The following is a 22,161-nucleotide window of genomic DNA, read 5'->3' as shown; positions in this document are numbered from 1 at the left end:
TTCACTCAGGCTCCGATGAGCATGATCACACTGACAGACAGGAGTAGACTCATTCATGGTGAGTCCTGTTCGTTGTATACAAGAATGTCAGCAGGGGGTCGAATGTATGCTTACTGCTGATTAGCTGAGAAAAATTTGTGGCATTGACTGGCTGGCAAGATTTCCTCACAAGCCAAAAACTTAAGGTTGATGGTTTCACTACTCCAGCCTTGCCGAGCAGTGGGGCTGGTAAGTGACGTCACTATCTGGTATTACCCAGTAAGGTTCTGCAACAGAGTATTTGCCGGGTAATACCAGACAGTGATGTCACACACCAGCCTGCGCTCAGCAAGGCTGCAGCAGAGAGATCATCAACCTCAAGTTTTTGGCGCTTGAGGAAATCTTGTCAGCCAGTCAACAGCGTGAATTTCTCAGCCAATCAGCAGTTAGTAGACATTTGACCCCTACTGACCATCTCGTAAAAAACGAGCAGTACTCGCCACAAATGTCAGGCTTTACATAACAGAACCTCCCCAGCTGGTTAGTGGTTACCCCCTTGACTGTTTTGGCAGTTTCATAGCTTTCATCCCTCGCCTTTCTATAGTTGTTTGTTTGGATTCCTTCGACGCTTGGAAGTGTTAAAGTTGTGAGAGTTAAGTGAGAACCATGACCCATTCTAAGAAGAATGACAGCTGCCTTCTGGTTATTTCATGGACAAAGGTCACCCTCCTTCAGTGAGGAAGATGATTGGATGTAACTTGGCAACACCTGCAGAACCTTCCAATCTATCTTCCCCTTCATTCCCTACCTCTTCCTCGCAAACCCCCCCCACCCCTCGTCCTTCGACATCCTCAAACCCCCCATTGTCCTCCTCCCCCTCACCCCCTCATCCTCCTCCTCCTCTCCCTCCTTCCTTCCCCACTCAATCCTCAACTCTTACTCCTCCAGTCATGGACATGAGTGAGTACCCTCCATTGCCGAAGTTTCGAGCACTTCCAGCTGAAGAACAGACCTTGTATGCTGTGGTGGTGGTTCTTGAGTGGGAACCCCCAGGCATCAATATCTTTGCACGACTGAACCACAGAGGAGAATTTACTGTTACACCAAAAGATCGAGCAACTGTCAACAGTTTATCCAATGGAGTTCACTCTGGACCCTCCGCTGGAGCTCCCTCACATCGAGAGGTATTTAACAAAACACAAAGTGCCTTCACAGAAGATCCTGGCAACTTTCAGAGGAACAGTTCCGAGCCAAATATGACTTAGAATATGGGATTATTTCCCCATTTTCCTTACAGAGGATTACACTCCTGAGCCTCTTAGATGCTACCACTGTCAGCAGTATGGTCATCACCATGACTTGCAGAGGGCCCGCAATCTGCACCCTTCATAGTAAAAGACATGAGACCAAGTTATGCCTGAACAAGTTGAAAAAGAGGGGAGCCTACTTCACCTACGCGCCCCAACTGTTCTGAACTCATCACGCGTAGTTCAAACGATGCAGCACCAGATTAGCCCGCACTGCACAGTTGAAAGCAAGATCAAATCCACCAAGATCAGCTGCAATATCAGCACTGCCACCCAGACCAACGACACCCCTACAGCCACAGACAGAAACAAGCGACCAAGCAGTGAAATCAGCACCAGTTCCATGCCACAACAAAGAGACTTAAACCAAGCAACCAACAACCACACCTTGTCCCATCCCCTCACCCTGGACCTCAAAATCATCCTGCAACTGTCCTTACCACAGTACTACATTCCAGCCTTCTCAACTTCAGGAGCACGGGCAAGGAGACACTGTAATGTCTCGATTGCAACTCAGCCTTTTCCTAAAAGATGTCTTGGAGGCCATCGGGGACCAAACTAGAGTGTCCCACTGGGATGTAATTTTTCACATTACTCAGTTCTCAACTAAAGTTCAACAAGAGTACGATATTTCATTTCCCTTTAAGCTGCTTATCATCTAACGATCAGACCTTTCAACTATCGCTCTACCACCTAAGCTGTTGACTTTCTTCATCGCCTGCTGAAGGGAGATAAAAACAAAACATAATTATACTCTTACATTCTGCAGTCCTCCTCTGAGGGCCAAACACAGGTCAAGTGCCATTAAATAATCTGACAGTACAAAGTTCTCCTTGACAAACAAACACAATCACACGTCTTGCCTTCGATTTTGGCAAGAAAACAACTTTTTCCCTTACTAAATATTGTTTTCTTTTCCTCCATCTATCCCTACTCTTATAGATCGATACATTTTTCCTTTCCTTTCAAAGTAAGTTAAATATGGTATGGAATCTCAATAGCATTTTTTTTATTTTCCTGCTTTTTCTCTCATACTGGCCATTTACAACTCGCTACTATCACTCTTTCTCACTGATGGGCACCTGAAAGTTTAAATGGGTTTTTAATCCTACCTGTCGAACGTTCCATTTCAGGACCATGTTTTCACTGTCATGCCATTATTTTACTCATTTATTCAAGACCACTTTTTTCACTTATAATATCGAATGACACTTACGGGCTGCTCTATGAGCAAGAGCCCGTGCTAGCATAAAGCCAGCTCAACAAAAGCAACAACAACAAAAACCAGGAATGACAGTCTAACCCCGTCTTTCGGCGTGATCATGCTCAGCGGAGCCTGAGTGAAACTAGCCTAGATCAACACTGACGAAGATTGGGCTCCCGAATTACAACTCCACGGAGGATGCTTTCCTCTCCAAGAATGACAAACATCGGCAAGTTAACGACAAAATGCAATAACCCTGAATAATCAGTTATCAGGAAGACACAGAATACTTTATAAATTTGATGCAGCAATCACCTTCAATGCTACATGCTTAAAAGTGGGTCTATTACCTACATATAATAATAATAATAATAATAATAATAATAATAATAATAATAATAATAATAATAATAATAATAATAATAATAATAATAAATGGTTGAATCTGTTCTTGCCCTTTTCTTTCTTAAACAACTTGCTTCTATTTTTGGATACTAATCATAAGGAAAACAAGATTACAAGAACAAATACTAAGCTCTGGTTATCTGGCTAAACATACAGAGGAACAAAAGAAAATATTACAACTATTTAAATGTGATATATTCTCTGTAATTAAAATCTAACTACTAGATGACTACAGTATGGTATCCTTCCTAATGTCGCCTACAAAAGGATATTACAAGAGAAGCATCCCATTTGATCTGCGTACATAATAGTAAATAGGATAGCGTTATCCCATTCTGTATCTATTCAAAAAGTCCTCTACTAAAGCATTTGAGAGCTCAATACATAATAGTGAATAAAACACTATAAAACCGCCATAAAGATACATATATACGCTGAGCTTTGTTAAACAATAAAAGCTCCTTCCTTAAGATCAGCGACGTATGTTATTTTTTGTTATATCTATTTGCTTCAGATAGAGGAATCAAGAAGAAATCTGTATCCCGACCATCATAATAAGATTTTAGTTGTAAGGCTTTCATCATCCTGCGGTACTGCCAGAACCGTACTGACAATGAGTGCCAAAGACTTGGGATTCTAATACACGGTATGCCAAGGTAAAAGGACGCTTAGTAAATGTTTGTGAAGCCTTTGCGGAAGGAAATGCCCCCCTAAATGGAGAATGAGCCTCTATCCCTTGAGGCCTTCAGCTAACATAAGCATCAGGTCAGTGTATTTATTAAAACTGCTACCCAGATGCAGTAAAATGTCTAACCCAGCAACCACAGCACTAAGAAGTGCCAAAGATTTGGGATAGAAATCTAATGTGTTCCCTGGCAGCAGAGCAGCTTAGTGAAAGGAAATGCTACGTTAATGAGAGATGCGCTTCTTTTTGGACCAAAGGTAACCACAATTTGTCTGTTCCGAAATGCCAGGGAAAGAAAATAATAGCATTCTCACCTCTCTGCGTAGCGTCACTAAATGGCCAGGATTGTGGGGTTTACATTTCCATACCGAGCACAGATATTATATAAAAAAATAAAGTAAGAAGTCTTGGGATTTGAATATGCGTGGTGGTGGTGCAGAAAAAAAGTATGATATTTGATTTGTTAAAGTAGAGAGCGTGTGATGCTTTGGCGCTTAGTAAGACAAGAATGAGTAGGTAATCTTTACAGGAATGGCAAATTATGACAAAGAGTAATTATGTCTCGGGTAGCTGACTAGCAACAATTGTTTCTAGGATAGCTGGAAAAGTGTATAGCCAGGTGCAGTGCTGGTAGTGTCAAGAAGACTGGGGACAAATGAGATCCTGATTTTATATTTTAAATTATACATCTATTGATCCAGCTACCTTGTTTGAAGAAAGAATTTCTAACTAACTGATGCTGGTAATCTACCATTTCTTGTAGATGGACGGTAGAGAGAAGGTCGTCTTCCTCATTCCCAATTAAAGATGAAGAGCTATCAGGACAACATACCTCCTCTGAGACATGTGAATTTAACACTATTCCATTTTTTCAGTAATAGGATCTACCCCTTAATCAGACAAATAATTTGTCTGAGATGGTAACCCATAGTTGAGCATCTTTGAAGGAGAAGATTCAGCAGAGGAGGTTAGTGCCTCTTTACCAGGAGTCACGAGTTCCATATTTTTAGGAAAGGCATTTGTTCATTTGGAATATTTCTGAAGACTCCGCATTTTGTCCTCGCATTTTTTTTTTCAATGTGAGCAATGTCTTTAGATTTTCAGACCGAACAAAATCCTTAGTCTTTTTCAGGAGTCATCTGACATACTTTACAGTTATATACTTTGCATCTGAATTTTGTCAAGATGATACGTCTGTCTGGTACTGTGGGAACAATTTGTAAACGATCTCTTCAATGTAGTTGTAACGGTGTGTTTAGCACTGGATGTGCAAGCTCCATGCTCTAGATTGTATCACTATTGAGACTTTTATCTGGCATATATGTATTCTTTCTGTTCTTAAATAAAAATGGGAAGGCATATCACTATTATTTTCTGTTCTGGAAAACCTTACAAATCTCTGTTAAAATCACCCCTTTCCCATACAAGTAATGCAGATAAGGTTTATGTACAAAAGTTCACTATCTTGTATGCTTATGTATGTGAGCACAAAGGACTGCGGTTTGGTTGGGCATTAAGGAGAAGGGATTTCTTCTTAGGTCAAGAAATTTCTCCATGGCACATAGTAGCCAATTCTTGGTAGATACTACATGAATCTGAAATAGTTTATATATTCCCTTTTAACGTTACTACAAGCAATAAGATATTCTTCAACAACAATTTCGGGCACAGATTCTTTTCACACCAAGTAGCTTGTGTGTGTGTATGTGTGTATATATATATATATATATATATATATATATATATATATATATATATATATATATATATATATATATATATATATATATAAGTAATGTGTGTAAGTATCGTTCATTTGTCACATCATATCTGACACACTGCAGCGTGCATTTAAAAGTTCTCATGACTTTTGTATGAGAACCATGGTTCTCGCTGTCCTCTCTCACGTTTATTTATTTTATTTTATTTTTCCCTGCGCTTTAAATCCTACAAAAATGGTCTCATAATGATATTCAGAAATAACTTCATACACCTGAAATACTTCAAAATTGTTTATTTTAATTTGTACTGCTCTTCTTAGCTTGGGCATGGGGCAGTCTTCTTCTTCACTAGAAGGTACTGGTGATAAATTTCCTGAACTTTACTTTGATTTAAAATCATCGATGCCAATGTATCACCAAGACTCTCAACATTAATTACGCTTAAACCTGACATAGAAGCTGAATTCCCTTTTTCAACATCAATGCAGCCATCAACATCCATATTAGCACCAGAAGTCATCACTTATGTTGGGGGATGGTCAAGAGGTTTAGAGCTATTTGAAGCCTTAACATTGCACATTTCAAGATAACATTGAGGAAAAGTTAACATAAATTAATGAAAAATAAAAACTGTCTGAAAATTTTAAAAAGATATTGCCCTAATGAAGTGTAATCCTCCAGTAATGATGTCAGTAGGAGCTTACTTCCAAATGGCTACACCCCATCCTACCCAGAGGGATGGTACCAATTTGATTTGGATGGCTGAAGTGTAGGCCAAACGTACTGGATGGGACCGAGAGTACTGCACGTAGATAGTCAGCCCCTCTCTCTAATTATCTTGGCAAGCTGTCTGCCAAGCCAAGAACCAACCTATCCTTGGCATCCATTGGCCAGTTTCAAAGGACAGTTCAGCCACTAAGATATAAACATAAACAGTCTTGTTGATAACTCTCATGTTCAAACATTGCCAGGTGGTTGGAAATCCCAAAATTGACTTAAGATGTGAGGCCCAATCCCATCTGTGATAAATCCCATCTATGATACCTAGCTGACTATTTTCATATTCTGACAAGGCAGGGACCATTACTCAACCAGCAGCTGCAAAGAAAATTTATGTGCGTCATGACATCGGAAGATTATAAAAAAAAAAATTCACATGAAGCACTAACTCGGAGTATTTTTGGAGCATAAAATTGATTTGAATTACCGAAAATTTAAGCATTATAAAACTAACACAATGATTATAGTATATAAATTACTCACTAAGCAAAGTCCTCTGTGAAGCAAAAATACATTTCAAAGAACCCAAGCCAAAATACAATGGTAAAGTATATCAGCTAAACATTTTGTGAGTGCGCGTGCCTGCGACTGACACCTACAACCACAGAAAATCCTTTTCATGAGTAACATGAAATGAAACTTGGGCAATAGCATACAATATTAATATACTCTATGAAACTGAATATATAAGTGCAATGAGACATTGGCTTAAATATTCCAAATTCTATAGAAATAATATACAATAAAAGAAACGAGAGATCAGAAAGGCCTGTTACTCGTGATCAACACACACAGGAGCATAATGAATAATTTACATCATTTCGAAGATGTTGGGTCGAAATTTGAAACATATTTTGGTGATGATGGTGAAGAGGAAGCCATTACTATTGTGTCAGTCATACAATTTAAGGAGCATAGTTATTTTTAGTCTTCACTCGCAACTTGATCGTTGGCCTTGGTGCAGAGAACATTCACACCGTGACAGGCGTCAGTACCATGTCAAAAGAGCAAATGTCACTGCTATGTCAGAGAAGCAAATTCATAAAATGTCAGTCGTTAATTTTCAAATAAATTTAACTAAATCTCCTTCAGAAAATAATCACGATACGGAGTATTATTTTAAGATATAGACTGTTCCAAAGCATCCCAATTCTCATTTCATTCTTGCGCGCACGAAAACCTACCCAACATCTACAACCTCACCCAAGAACAATGCAGAGAATATATCAATATTATTCAGAGATTTTTTCACACCAAATGAATCTTAATTATAAAGCAATCCAAAGACACAAATTTAAAAGTACAAATATGACTTAATGGATGCCACTGAAAAGGAATATATTCACAAATATCTTCATGAAGGAGTTCCTTTAGGATGTAAAGCGCTCATTCACTCTCCAGAATTGGTTTCCTCCTACGAAAGCAACTCAAACAAAAGTTCCTCGTTTTCACCATTGCCATTCAGTGGTGTTTTCACAATCGCGTAATGAGCAGTGAAAATGGTGTAAATTCTCCAGGTATGTACAGCTTCCGGTGGTTTATGGGAGGAATGAACAGTGGCTAATACCTTAAACCTTTTACCTCTTAATCTATGTAGCTTACCAGAACATTACGACCAAACAATGACTGTAGCAAAACTACCGATACTCTTATGGCAGGAGACGGAAAATAGTAGTGTATTATTAGAAGGGTTATCACCGTAAATTATATCAAAGGAATTCAAACTGTAATATGCATGTTTGTTAAGCCCATGTTTCAATACTCATTAAACAATGCATGAAACGAGCCGACATTCTTCGTAGGAAATTCCTTACATTCCTCTGCATACATTTCACAAAAATCATGTTGGATTCACTAACATACATTTTGCAATCATTTCATATTCCTAAATAAGAATTTTATGAATCAATGTCCAAGAAAATCTTTCTAAGCCTTCAAATTTTTTACGAAAAATATTTTCTAAACTAACTTTGTAATTTCCGTATCTATTTTACAAAACTGAAAATATTCATAAAAGTCTGAGCTTAACTGAAGAAGAAACTGCTTATTCCTCGTAAGCAAGTATACAAAGCTTCAAATTCTTTAAGCAGTTATTCACAACATTCTGACACCCGTATAAGATTTCTCAAGAAGTTACCAACCCACGGAGCCTTGTACGAACTTTTCTGTTCTGACCGCAAACAATTCGTATATTCCGTATTTTGACCAAATACTAATTCTGACTGATTTACAAAATATACAGAGACACACACACACAGATACGATTGTTTGAGGAGCAGTATAGCAGGAGAATTGCTAAAACCCCTTTCATTCCTAAAGGTAGAATTAATCCTAGCTGTCTTTATCTGGTTTAAAACTCGTCCGTTTCACCATAACCTCACAAATTTGCTGATAGTCGACATCAATTATTGAAAAATTCATATTTGTTTGTTCGTCTAACCCAATTAAGAAAATAATCTTCTTACTAGGTGTACAAAGTAAAAATTCAATTATGATTTACATAATATTGAGACTGCTAATTTGAAGACCTTTACTGCTACCCTTCTATTACAATGATAAAAATTTTCCTATTGTCCATTGTATTTCCTCATGCATGGTCTTCAGAACAGCATTGCAAAGACAGTTCGGATGCTGACGACAGCTGGCGCTAAAACCCTGAAAAAGCCTCAGGCCTTAAGACAGCGCAACACAAAATTGTCAAAGGCTGTATTTGTACCCGAAGGAGTTAGTGTGCCATCTCGAAGAAACTCACTACTCAACCTCCCCATCCACTCCTGCCACTTTGGCATCTTGAACGCAAACCCACTTTTCATTAGTCATGCATCAAACCTTTCAAAGTGTAACGGGCGCGATTCTTTCTAATGTTGGTCTCTCGTTTGCTTTCCTTCGGCTGAATTTTTTTCAACTTTGTTCCTATTGTTTAATCATGTACTTTACCGTGTGCTCCGACCGGAACACCATTCATGAAGAGATTAGAATATTAGGGTCTTCGATAAATAACTGTTATCAACTCAATTCATTCGGTCGAAATATTATAGAATCTCTGGATATCACTCTCCAACCAACACCTGTAATTACCACTAAGGTAAAACAGTAAAGTAAGCAGCTTCGTCGTTTATCAACTGTATTATCAACAGTTAACATCGAGTAAACAATCAATAACTGATTTCAGATTTTAATCTTAAGATCCTACTCACAATACTAAGCCGAATTTCAGAAACTAAAGCGTTTTTGTTTTGGTTTACAAAAATACTTGACTAAAATATAATTTTAGGGCTTATGCAGGATGTACCGAACGCCAACTCAAAGTCAGCATCGATTTTCATAGTGGCACAGGTTCATCTTTGAGTAAAAAAAAGGGGGGAGGAGGGAAACTAGATTACCTACAAAATAAAGCCGTAATCTCAAGTACAGAGATTTTAAGTACGCTGCATAAAAGTCAGATATTCTCCTCCGTTTTTGTACATATTATTATGTGTATTGTTGTATTGGTTTGATAGGTCTCATATCATGTAAATATATCCTTTATATGATTCGATGTTTTAATGTCAAGATAATTTTTTTTTTGTATCACATACGTTGTACTTAACGTAATCCTCTTTGTTCATACTGAAATTATCGTTAAATCTTAGCTGTTGTATGATCTGCATATTTTTCCCCTCTTTCTCAATGAACAGTACTTAATTTTCTTCTGTCAATCTGTATATATTACTACTCTTGATAAGGAGAAAGAATTCCGAAAAGCATGCTCAAGATACTTCGAGGAAACCAAGAACTTCAGAGACAAATGAAGGATTGCTGAGAAGGCGTAAAGCTGAGTGTGGGATAAATGGATTACAACAATCAAGTTTGGGAAGAGGAAATGACTTTGGGATGGTGTTAATTCAGTTTAGATCAAATAAATGAAGTTAGAATGGCGTCTCTCAAGCTATGGTGGTATAAATTACATACCACTGGAGGATTAGTCACAAAAATAGAGTCTCACCGGATAACTTAACTTCAGCATCATGATGGAGAAAGAAGAGAAAGGAGAACAAGTGGGAAAATGTAAATTGACTAAGTACTGGTACCGGTATCGACAAAGGCCAAAAAGATAAGGAATTTGAACGTACATGAGGAAGAGTTTTAAAGTTTTAAATTATGGTTGCCAATAAGCATCAGGGGCAAGGAAAAAGGCTCAGTGCATTTATGCATAACGTCCTGGCGACCAAACGTGCCTATATATGATCAGCAGCCAAACACCTTGTCCACCCACTCAAGACCTGGGAAATCAACGCAATAGCTAAACAGGGACAGTCACGTCTAATGCTAGTTAAAAAAAAAAAAATGTCAAGGGCTTAATATGAGGGTCCAATTTAATCGGAAGCTGCCAGAGATACCACTGAACTTAAGTTAAGTATACCTTAGTTTTACCAGACCACTGAGCTGATTAACAGCTCTCCTAGGGCTGGCCCTACCACGGTCCTAATGGACAGGAATAGGCATAAAGAAGAAGGAAAGCTTATAATGATACCAATTAAATATTTAAGGATACTGGCATTGTTAATCACAACAATATTATTGCCTGCCACGAAAGCATTAAATATCAGAGGAGATTAAAAAACTGTCAGTCAAAAGTTACTCTTATTATATATATATATATATATATATATATATATATATATATATATATATGTGTGTGTGTGTGTGTGTGTGTGTGTGTGTATACACAGATATGCACACACTCTCTCATCTGGTTAAGGGAAGAGTTCAACAACGGAAAGGAGAACGCAAAAGGAGCAGATACACAGTGAGGTCCTAATTGTGTTTTCCAAGCATATGGCTTGAAACGTGTAAGTAATGACCTTCGACTATCCTCTCCACTACACAGTATTAATGATTTGGTGCTCTATATGCCTTATGAGATAAACGATACAGGAATACATGTCTTGAAGGGGTACATTAATATTCATAAAAAATTGAAGTAAAACATAGACGTGAGTAAATGTGATATAAAATAAATACACAGTTATACAAATAATAATCTTTCAGCGTTTGTATTTACAAAACTCTTTGCAACTGTTTCGAATAAAATCTGATTGATTTCAGGGAATACTTTATATTCCATGAAAAATAAAAAGCATCGTGTAAGGCCTACCAACTATTAATAACCGATTTCAACTCAACTGAGTCATCGAGTTGATACGTATAGAGTTCTATACCCATTAATGGTATATGACAATTCAACAAAATGCATCTGTCCTACCGCTACAATTATCACACAAATCTATAATGTAAATCTTGCCAGTCATTCAATTCCATTAGTTTGACTCAAACACGGTGATATTACGCAACCAAGAGACATTTGGCTCCAGCTCAAGGCATTCAGATTTAATTTTTTATTCAGGCAATCACGTTTTATGTGTACAGACAATGATGCTGGAGGAGTTTCACTGCTTTTCCGGAAGATACTATTGTCACACGTTGACAATCTTTCCCACTGATGTAACTGATGACTCGTTGTTAAGATGGTCAGTACTTCGAAATCTTCCTTCCTTTTCACAGATATATTTTTTACCACTGCGACCATTTTCCCATTCACATGATAGATCCAAGCTAAGATCTGACCATTTCCCCATTCACATGATAGTTCCAAGCTAAGATCTGACCATTTCCCCATTCACATGATAGTTCCAAGCTAAGATCTGACCATTTCCCCATTCACATGATAGTTCCAAGCTAAGATCTGACCATTTTCCCATTCACATGATAGTTCCAAGCTAAGATCTGACCATTTCCCAATTAACACGATAGTTCCAAGCTACGATTCGACCATTTCCCCATTCACATAATAGTTCCAAGCTAAGATCTGACCATTTCCCCATTCACATGATAGTTCCAAGCTAAGATCTGACCATTTCCCCATTCACATGATAGCTCCAAGCTAAGATCTGACCATTTCCCCATTCACATGATAGATCCAAGCTAAGATCTGACCATTTCCCCATTCACATGATAGTTCCAAGCTAAGATCTGACCATTTCCCCATTCACATGATAGATCCAAGTTAAGATCTGACCATTTTCCCATTCACATGATAGTTCCAAGCTAAGATCTGACCATTACTCAATTAACATGATAGTTCCAAGCTAAGATTCGACCATTTCCCCGTTCACATGATAGTTCCAAGCTAAGATCTGACCATTTCCCCATTCACATGATAGTTTCAAGCTAAGATCTGACCATTTCCCCATCCACATGATAGTTCCAAGCTAAGATCTGACCATTTCCCCATTCACATGATAGATCCAAGCTAAGATCTGACCATTTCCCCATTCACATGATAGTTCCAAGTTAAGATCTGACCATTTCCCCATTCATATGATAGTTCCAAGCTAAGATCTGACCATTTTCCCATTCACATGATAGTTCCAAGATAAGATTCGACCATTTCCCCTTTCACATAATAGTTCCAAGCTAAGATTCGACCATTTCCCCATTCACATGATAGTTCCAAGCTAAGATTCGACCATTTCCCTATTCACATGATAGTTCCAAGCTAAGATCTACAACATTCTTGTAAGAAGATGCAAAATTCATTTCTTGTAAGATGATGGGTATTGTGAGACAAAAGGCATTCTGGACTAGCTCCTTCACAAGAAATCAATCTAAAAATTCTATGGAAAATCAATAAAAATTTTAAGGAAAGTAAGTCACTGCTACAATTGTAGATTAAAAACACGTCCATTTTCTGTGGCAAAAAATGGATTGAGAATTATTTTTAGCTCCGTGGATCTTCAGCTTATTCACAAAAATATGACGAATACCAAACTATTTTCTAGGCCTCAAGTATTACCAGTTGCATGAGCAAATTTCATTGATAATACCATATCATTCCTTAACCTAAAATACTATCAGTTTCACGAGCACATTTAACTGATTTTCCAAGAAATGAATGTTGCATAACATTACATTAATAACAATTATTAACACCAATGACTGTTGCAAAAATCACTTTTCGGGATGATTGAGTGTTTAAAATATAGTTAACGTACACTATATAAAAATCATACAAAGTAATCAAAGAAGTCAAGAAAACATCGCTTCAGCTTATTTATGAAACAACATTTCTTGAGTCCAAGATTTTAATTCTTAGTGTATTGATGTTTTATCTAAAGATTGCATATCCAAGGATGCCCCACCCTCCAATCAAACTGCAGACTGATCGAGCATCAACGGATGCACTTGTATTAGTTTTGAGGTGATACGCTGTAATTCATGCTAAATAAAACTATGACCTTTTAATTAAAGGTTTCATATCTGATGAACTAATAACTATGGCACTCTAATACAGTATAAGGTGTGTTACTCCGAAAGGCACATATTAGGACATGAGATTCCCAAAAATCCCTAGTAATGGACGTAGACCTATTCACTTCATCACTTCAGCTTTAGGCCTACCTCCCACGCTACTCCAAAATTTCCTTCCCCGGCCCCCACCCACTTCCTCCCCATGCAATATTCGAACTCCGGTTCCCCTCCTTTTCTCTGGCTCCCAATTCCTCTGATGACTTAACAACCATTAGCTTTCTCTCTCTGTTGTAAATCAGATCCTGAATAAGACTGAAAAACAAGATGATAAAGATGACTACCCTGAAAGCCAGCCAAACAAAACCCCTCTCAAGGTAAAAGTTAAAAAAGATGAATGAGTTATAAAAAGAAAGCCTACACCAAATTCCTTCTAAATCTTACGTATGAGGAAAAGCATCCACAGCATCCGACCCAACGAAGCACTATTTACCGACGCCTCGACCCCGATATCTGAGTTGGACGTCCTTGGCCTGAGATTTACATGACCTTGCCAGTACCCCGAAGGTTATTCGTCGCTGCAAGGAACTAACGCTGGTGTGCGGCTGCCGCCGGTAAAACATGAGTCAAACAATGTCCATATTTTAATGCTGGATTCACAAAGTGAGCACTGTGACAAAACAGACGTTTGTTCCTGCAGTGAACAAGAGAGGGAATTATTTCCTTGAAGTAAGACCTGTGGTCCAGTAAAATGGCAACCCCGCCTTTATACATAAATAAGATAATGTACTTCGATATCCATGAATTTTGCCGCGAGTATTTTGTGCTATGAAGTTTTTATTGAATTACATTTTTTAATGATACAAAAATCCAGATATATAAAATGATTATGTGCATGTTCTGGAAAGAACCCGTGAGCTCCCTTTTAAGCAATGTCGCACTAACTGGTAACAATGTAAAAAATGAAATTATTCAAGTAATTTCAAAAAGGGTCCTTTGCCCTTAAAAGAAAGTTTAGAGTTACATGTAAAAGTAAAAACTTGATGCCACAATACACAAAAGTGTTCCTCGCTTAGACCTAAGTCAATCATACATGCATTATTAAATCATGACTTTGGTTCCATGAACATATGAATATATAATTTGCATGCACACACACATACATATTCATGTAGATATGCAAACCTGTTAGCAAATGTATACAATCATCTACAAAATTTATTAAGCAAAAGGAAACCATAGTAATCTATTTACACCTTCCTAACGTTCATTTGTTTCCATTGCGGTTAACAAAGTCTGCCTAAAATTTCAAATAAGTTCCACTAGAACTTTGATCACGAAATGTTAAGTTCAGAAACGGACCAGTCTGCAGTTCATATCAGTGATAAAAATAAAATCAACGCGAGAAAAGATTTAATTAAAATTCCGTAACATACATAAACTATATAAAGCAGCATCATAAGGGTACCCGACGAGAGGGAAATATAAGAGGTTAAATACATTTTTTTACTTAGGCACAAATACACACACACATATCGCACATTATATATATATATATATATATATATATATATATATATATATATATATATATATATATATATATATATATATTATGAACTCAGAACCCTAATCCAGGTGATAACAGCCGGGCTAGCTGTGGCTGGCACTGACAGCAATAATACTTCTCTGGATCTATCTCTTGTTAGGGAAAATGATTCTATAGATACAAACTACCTATATATTTATTTATCTATCTATCTACATTCATATATATATATATATATATATATATATATATATATATATATATATATATATATATATATTTATTTATATATATATATATATATATATATATATATAATATATATATATATATATATATACATACATATATATATATATATATATAGAGAGAGAGAGAGAGAGAGAGAGAGAGAGAGATGGTGCCTAGTGGGAGAGCAGAGGAAGACCAGAAGTGAAGGTGGATGGATGTTGTTAAAAATCTGAGACAAACAATTGTTGAGGGACGATGTGTTTGACCGAGCCAGGGAGAGGAAGCTGTCAGAAACATCGACCCCCATAGAAGAGAAAAGAAGAAGAAGGAAAGAAGAAGAAGAAAGAAGAAGAAGAAAGAGAGAGAGAGACTGTCGCCAGAGTTATACGTCAACTGCTGAATCGTGGATGGAACCCTATGCAGTAAAACTTCCTGAATATTAACCATCTCATCCATATACACATACTCATGAGCACTGCAACCTCCTACATACACACTGCACTATTCATCCTGTATCTTTCTTAGATATCAAGTTCCATCTTTTCAATTGCCTATTTACTATCATTTTTCCGAAGCCTTTTAGATCTTACCCTTCTCCGCACTCTTAAGATATCTGAAGTACACACACTTCACCAAATATCATTCTCTTGTTTTTAAAATGACCAATCCTCCCTTTCACCTCCCCTATGTAACTCTACATTTGTTATCTATAATTTCTGCTTACACAATACATACTATGAATAAATACTACATATACAGTTCAATTTCAAACGTGTCAATCTTTTTTCTTTTATTTGTATTTGACATCCACACCTCACTTCTATAAAGGAGAGTTGGCTCAATAATCCATTTATACATTCCAGTCTAAGCTTTCACAGACACTCCACGAATCTTCCCAATCTTTTTTTACACACCCTCCTACCATCCTTACTTTCGTCTATTTTATGACTAACATCATCTCTCATCCTACCGTCATCTGTTATTTTTACTCCCAAACTCCTATACAAGTGAATATCTTCCACATTATATTTGCTTCCCAACACCATAACAAATGAAAAGATTACATATTACTACTACCCATCAAGAATCACAACCATATTCTTGCTCTCATCTCAAAAATGTTTTCCTCATAAACACTTTCAAACTGCAGTTACTTTTCACTATCCCAAATGAGAAATGTATCATTTAAAAATATCAACCATCCCACACTTCATTAACGACTCATTTTTTATCGTTCAAGTCTACACCTGCCCTTTCTCTGACTTCCTGCATCAGTCAACACATAAAGCCAAAACATCAAAGGATACATAGCACAGTCTTATCTCAGGCGCACTTTTACACCAGTCCAGTCACTCCCCTCCAGATATTCAAATACACTATTTGTTTCCTTTATTAAAAGTTTTAATATATCCTCAAACACCTTCCATGTCCCCTCTTTTTCAAAGTCTTTTCTAAGTCTGTGTATGCCAAATACAACTTTTACCCTTTACTTTCAACCTACCCACATAGCTATTTCATAACAGGCATTTGATTCAAACATTCTTGTCCTTGTCTAAACTCGTATTGTTTTTTCCTACCAATCCTTCTGTCATCTATATCCAAACAAAAGTTACACACCTTGGTCAACCACTCAATCACATTACCACCACTGCACTGCACCATCTCACTTGAATTCCCATCATAGCCTGGCATCTAGTCATTCTTGTCCTCAATGATCACTTTCAGAAACCTCCTCAATCTTACACTGTAACTTTTCACGCTTGCATGATTCAGCTCTGCCTCTCTTATATCTTTCACATCGTTAGATGTGGAGAACCTTTTCACCAATGAGCCCATAGATGAAACAATATGGATGACCCTTGTCAGAGTCTACAAAGACAGTTCTACCCCAACACTGAATATTACACAGGCATCCACATTTGCCCTTGATGATCGATGAAAGGGGCCTCCTAAGTGCCAATCTTGAGCAGCGCCTGCTCAAGATCTGCACTAAGGAGGCCCCTTTCATTGGTCAACGAGGGAAAATGTGAATGCAGATTGATGGAGTAGTCATGAGTTCTCACCCTGGTGTCTTTTATATGGGAGTTGTCAAGCAACATGCCTTCAGTAGGATCTCCAGACCAACTGTATACATTCAATACGTCGATGACACCTTGGTCAAAGTTGTTGACGAAAATGAACTGGAGACACTTAGGTGCACCTTTGAGGAGGAATTAGTTCTCTGCTTCACATGAGAGTTGTGTGGATGGCACCATTCCCTTTTTGGATGTTCGTTCTGCCAACACTCCTCAAGGCTTTCAGAACACATGTCCACTGTAAGCTAACCAACATCAGGTTCTGCCTTAACAATAATAGTGAATGTCTAGAAAATTCAAATCCTCGGTCATGAACACCTATGTTCTGCATGCCATCTTACACTGTTCTTGAAATACCACTTTCAATAAGCTCAAACACGTCACCCAAATCCTGGATGACAATGGGTGTCAGGAGAACAATACCCTTCACAAGAATGAGAGGACCATTAAACTGACCTACAGGGGCTACATAAACACAAAGCACAAGAAAGACGAGGCAGCCCAGAAGAACATCATCGGCACCCATGTTAAACCCAATGATGCAGACAAAATTGTCGACCTTACGATCTACTATAAGAATCAGAAGACTCTACAGTACCTCATGAGGAACAGCCCCATCACTAGAGATGATCCCATGAAGAGGAAAAGAGTGGTTTACCAAATATCGTGCCCTGAGAATGGATGCTGCCATTCTTACACTGGTAAGACTATGACTTGCCTCTCCAAGAGGGTCACCGTTCACATACACTAAGGGGCAGTATACAAGCATAAGAAAGGGAACATGGCAGTGTCCCAAACACCAGATCATAAGGAACACAAAAATCCTGGAGGGTGACAATGACCACTGCTGAATGTGAGCCAGGAGACCATTCTCTCTACAAGCATGAGGAGAAAGGCAAGGCACGCCCTTAGATAACCCTTCAGCTGCTCGCTACTTCAGGCAGCACATCCCACAATCAGAACTCCTGGGACCTGGTGCCAACCAATCAGTGCCTTCGTTGGTCAGCCAGACTTTCCTGGATAAGTTATTACACTCCCAGCCAATAGGAGGAGACCTCTCCAGTTCTGACAACCTATCAAAAATCACCTAAAATTTCTGTAAGCCCATATGCAGGTATAAATACAGCATAATTGTAACCCTGGCTTCATTTGCTTTTTGGTCAGTGCAAAAACCTGGGAATAACAGAAAGAGAGGATATAAAACACTGAGATGAATGACATGATCAGGAAAGAATACATACAGAGACTTAAGGTGATACTCAAAACTCAACGCCGGAAACATGACAAAGGGCATCAACACATGGGCAGTACCAGTAATCAGATACAGTGCAGGAGTAGTGGAGTGGATGAAGGCTGAACTCTGCAGCATAGACCAGAATATTAGGAAACACATGACAATACACAAAGCACTACATCCAAGAGCAAATACAGACAGACTATACATAACACGAAAAGAAGGAGGGAGAGGGCCACTAAGCATAGAGGACTGCATCAACATTGAGAGCAGAGCAGTGGGGCAATATAAGAAAACCAGTGAAGACGAGTGGCTAAGGAGTGCACAGGAAGAAGGACTGATAAAAGTTGACGAAGACTCAGAAATATAAAGAGACAGGAGAATGAAAAACAGAACAGAGGAATGGCAAAACAAACCAATGCACGAACAGTATGAGACAGACTAAAGAACTGGCCAGCGATGAAACAGCAATGGCTACAGAGGGGAGAAATCAAGAAGGAAACAGAAGGAATGCTAACAGCGGCACAAAATCAGGCCCTAAGAACCAGATATGTCCAAATAACAATGGATGGAAACATCCCACCCATATGCAGGAAGTGCAATATGAAAGATGAGACCATAAACCACACAGCAAAAGAATGTCCGGCGATTGCACAGAACCAGTACAAAAAGAGGTATGATTCAGTAGCAAAAGCCTTCCAATGGAGCCTGTGCAAGAAACACCAGCTAGCTTGCAGTAATAAGTAGTACGAACACCAACTTGAGGGAGTGATCTGGGACTAAGGTATCAGAGCAGATAGGGTGATACGTGCCAATAGACCAGACGTGACGTTGATTGATAAAATCAAGAAGAAAGTATCACTTGATGTTGCAGTACTGTGGGACACCAGAGTAGATGAGAAAGAAAGAAAAAATTTATAAGCATCAAAACCTGAAAATAGAAATAAGAAGGATATGGGATAAGCCAGTGGAAATTGTACCCATAATCATAGGAACACTAGGCACGATCCCAAGATCCCTGAAAAGGAAACTGGAAAAACTAGATCCCGAAGTAGTTCCAGGACTCATGCAGAAGAGTGTACTGCTAGAAACAGCACACAATGAGAAAAGTGATAGACTCCTAAGGAGGCAAGATGCAACACGGAATCCCACAATATAAAAACCACCCAGTCGAACAGGATGACTGTGATAGACAAAAAAAAAAAAAAGCAAAAATAATAGTAATAATACATGACAGATAGTAGACACTGTTCTCAACATATCGGCAGATGACTGTAAGTTGAAAACTTACAGTCATCTACCAATATACTGAGAACGGTCTCTACTATCTGTCATGTATTATTATTATTATTATATTACATTTTATATATATATATATTTATATATATATATATATATATATATATATATATATATATATATATATATATATATAATATATATATATATATATATATATATAATGAAACCTCGCTTTAACGACGTCTGTTAAAAGTAGAAGCATCTTTTTTTTTGTCCTAAGTGATTCATCATCATCATTTTGGTGGTAAATAACTGTTTATAACAATTCAGCCATATGAACGATAATTATCAGACATTATCATATTGTTGTTTGTGACTGACTATTAAACGTAAATATAAAAACATTTTTACCTTATATATTATTGGCATATCTTCATAATAAATAGTCTATTGGAGGAATAATTTCATACATATAAAATCAACTTTTATCTCTGCCAGGCCAGCTGACAAAATGTAAACATCGAGTTATGGTTGCTCTCACAGCAACCTTTATCTTTTGGTAACCTTTCATAAATTTTAATAGTAGTGTAATTACGTTATAACATTTAGGATAACATAACATTAATTTTTCATTAAAAATTCATTATTATTTTGGTGGTAAATAACTGTTTAGAACAATGCAGTCATATGAACGATAATTATGTACAATAATTGTCGTACATTACCATATTGTTAGGGGTTGTTTGCGATTGGCGATGAGAGGTAAACAAAACAATGTTTCCCTTTTAGGCGACATGTGTAGGAAAAACATGATATTGAATCGGCTCTCTTATTTCGTTTATTTTGAATTTCTAATTATACAGTAAGTAAAACAGCATTTGTAATAACATCATCTTTACAGAACCAATATTTCATAAGATACCTGTTGTTGCAAAAGCTAGCCTAAACACAGATGGTTTTGTAATTTAGCTGTCATCTTATACTACCGATATGAGATAAATTCAAGAAAATTTGCCATAAATTTTTACCTCGTTTTATCTAAAGGTTGTCTTATACACGGAAATATATGGTAAGTTCTAATTTCACACCAATGCTGAGGTTAGTGTGCGAGTAAGCATACACAACAGCAGCTACTACCCTTGTCCAGATTTTGTCCATTAAATCCGATGCCTGTTGGTTCCAGGTCCATTAAAGCAAGGTTTTACTCTCTCTCTCTCTCTCTCTCTCTCTCTCTCTCTCTCCTCTCTCTCTCTCTCTCTCTCTCTATATATATATATATATATATATATATATATATATATATATATATATATATATATATATATATATATATATATATATATATATGTATATATATACATATATATACATATACTGTATATATGTATATATATATACATATATATACATATACTGTAATATGTATATGTATATAAGTATTAAGCTGTTTTCTAAGGTAGCTTCAGCGAAATGCAACATAACATCCATAACCACAATTACACTATCTGCTGACACAAATGTGCTTTGAAACTTCCAAAACATTAACTACTTTATACACTTACGCACAAGACTCATCATAGCACACTATATCTGCCTACACATACTGCACCATTCACATCTATATTCTTTACACTATGGTGCCTCCAGTATACTGAATCAAGTCCTTCCTTTCAGTACCTCTTTTCCATCTATTTAACAAGTTCATTGTCTTCCACTTCTCCTTAAACATGCCACTTCTGAATTATACTCATTTCAGCTACCATGCTTCATGCATTCTTTCTACATGAACTAGCTATCTCAAAAACTCTGATCCCTTCTTTCACCTACAAAGATTTGCACTACTTTTTATACGTTCCTCCACATTTCTCTATTTCACATTCAAAACCCAGTTTACTTCCATAATGGGAGATGGTTGAACAATCCCTTCATATATTTCCAACTTGGCTTTCATAGACAATTGGTGTCTCTTCCCAATTTCTAGCATGCATCCTGCAACTTTTCTTGCTTCACCTACTCTGTAATTCACCTCTTCTCACATCTTACCATCATCATTTCTCAATATTATCAAATATCAATTGCATAACATTCACTGGTCCTTCTCCTCCTCCTTGGTTTCCATTTACCTGCATAACCTTACTCTTGCTCTCATCTCCTCTTAACATTCTCCTATTCAAGAACTTTTACACTCTTTCATTAGTTTCTGCAGTTTTCTTCTCTATCCTCAATCAGAAGTATATCAACTGCAAAACTTTACCATTCAAAACTCCAATCAGAGATTATTTCCTTATCCAATAATTTTGCACCTACATCTGCTGTACTATCTCTGTATTCCTGCATCACTCCACCCATAATGCGACTGAACAGCAACAAACACATAACTCACTCTTCTTTCAGACCAACTTACACACCATCATAATTGCTCTCAACAACTTATGTTCTATACAATATCTACCCTTAATAAC

This window comes from Macrobrachium rosenbergii, chromosome 56, assembly GCF_040412425.1.
Source record: "Macrobrachium rosenbergii isolate ZJJX-2024 chromosome 56, ASM4041242v1, whole genome shotgun sequence".
NCBI lineage: Eukaryota > Metazoa > Arthropoda > Malacostraca > Decapoda > Palaemonidae > Macrobrachium > Macrobrachium rosenbergii.
This window is presented reverse-complemented; position numbering follows the sequence as displayed.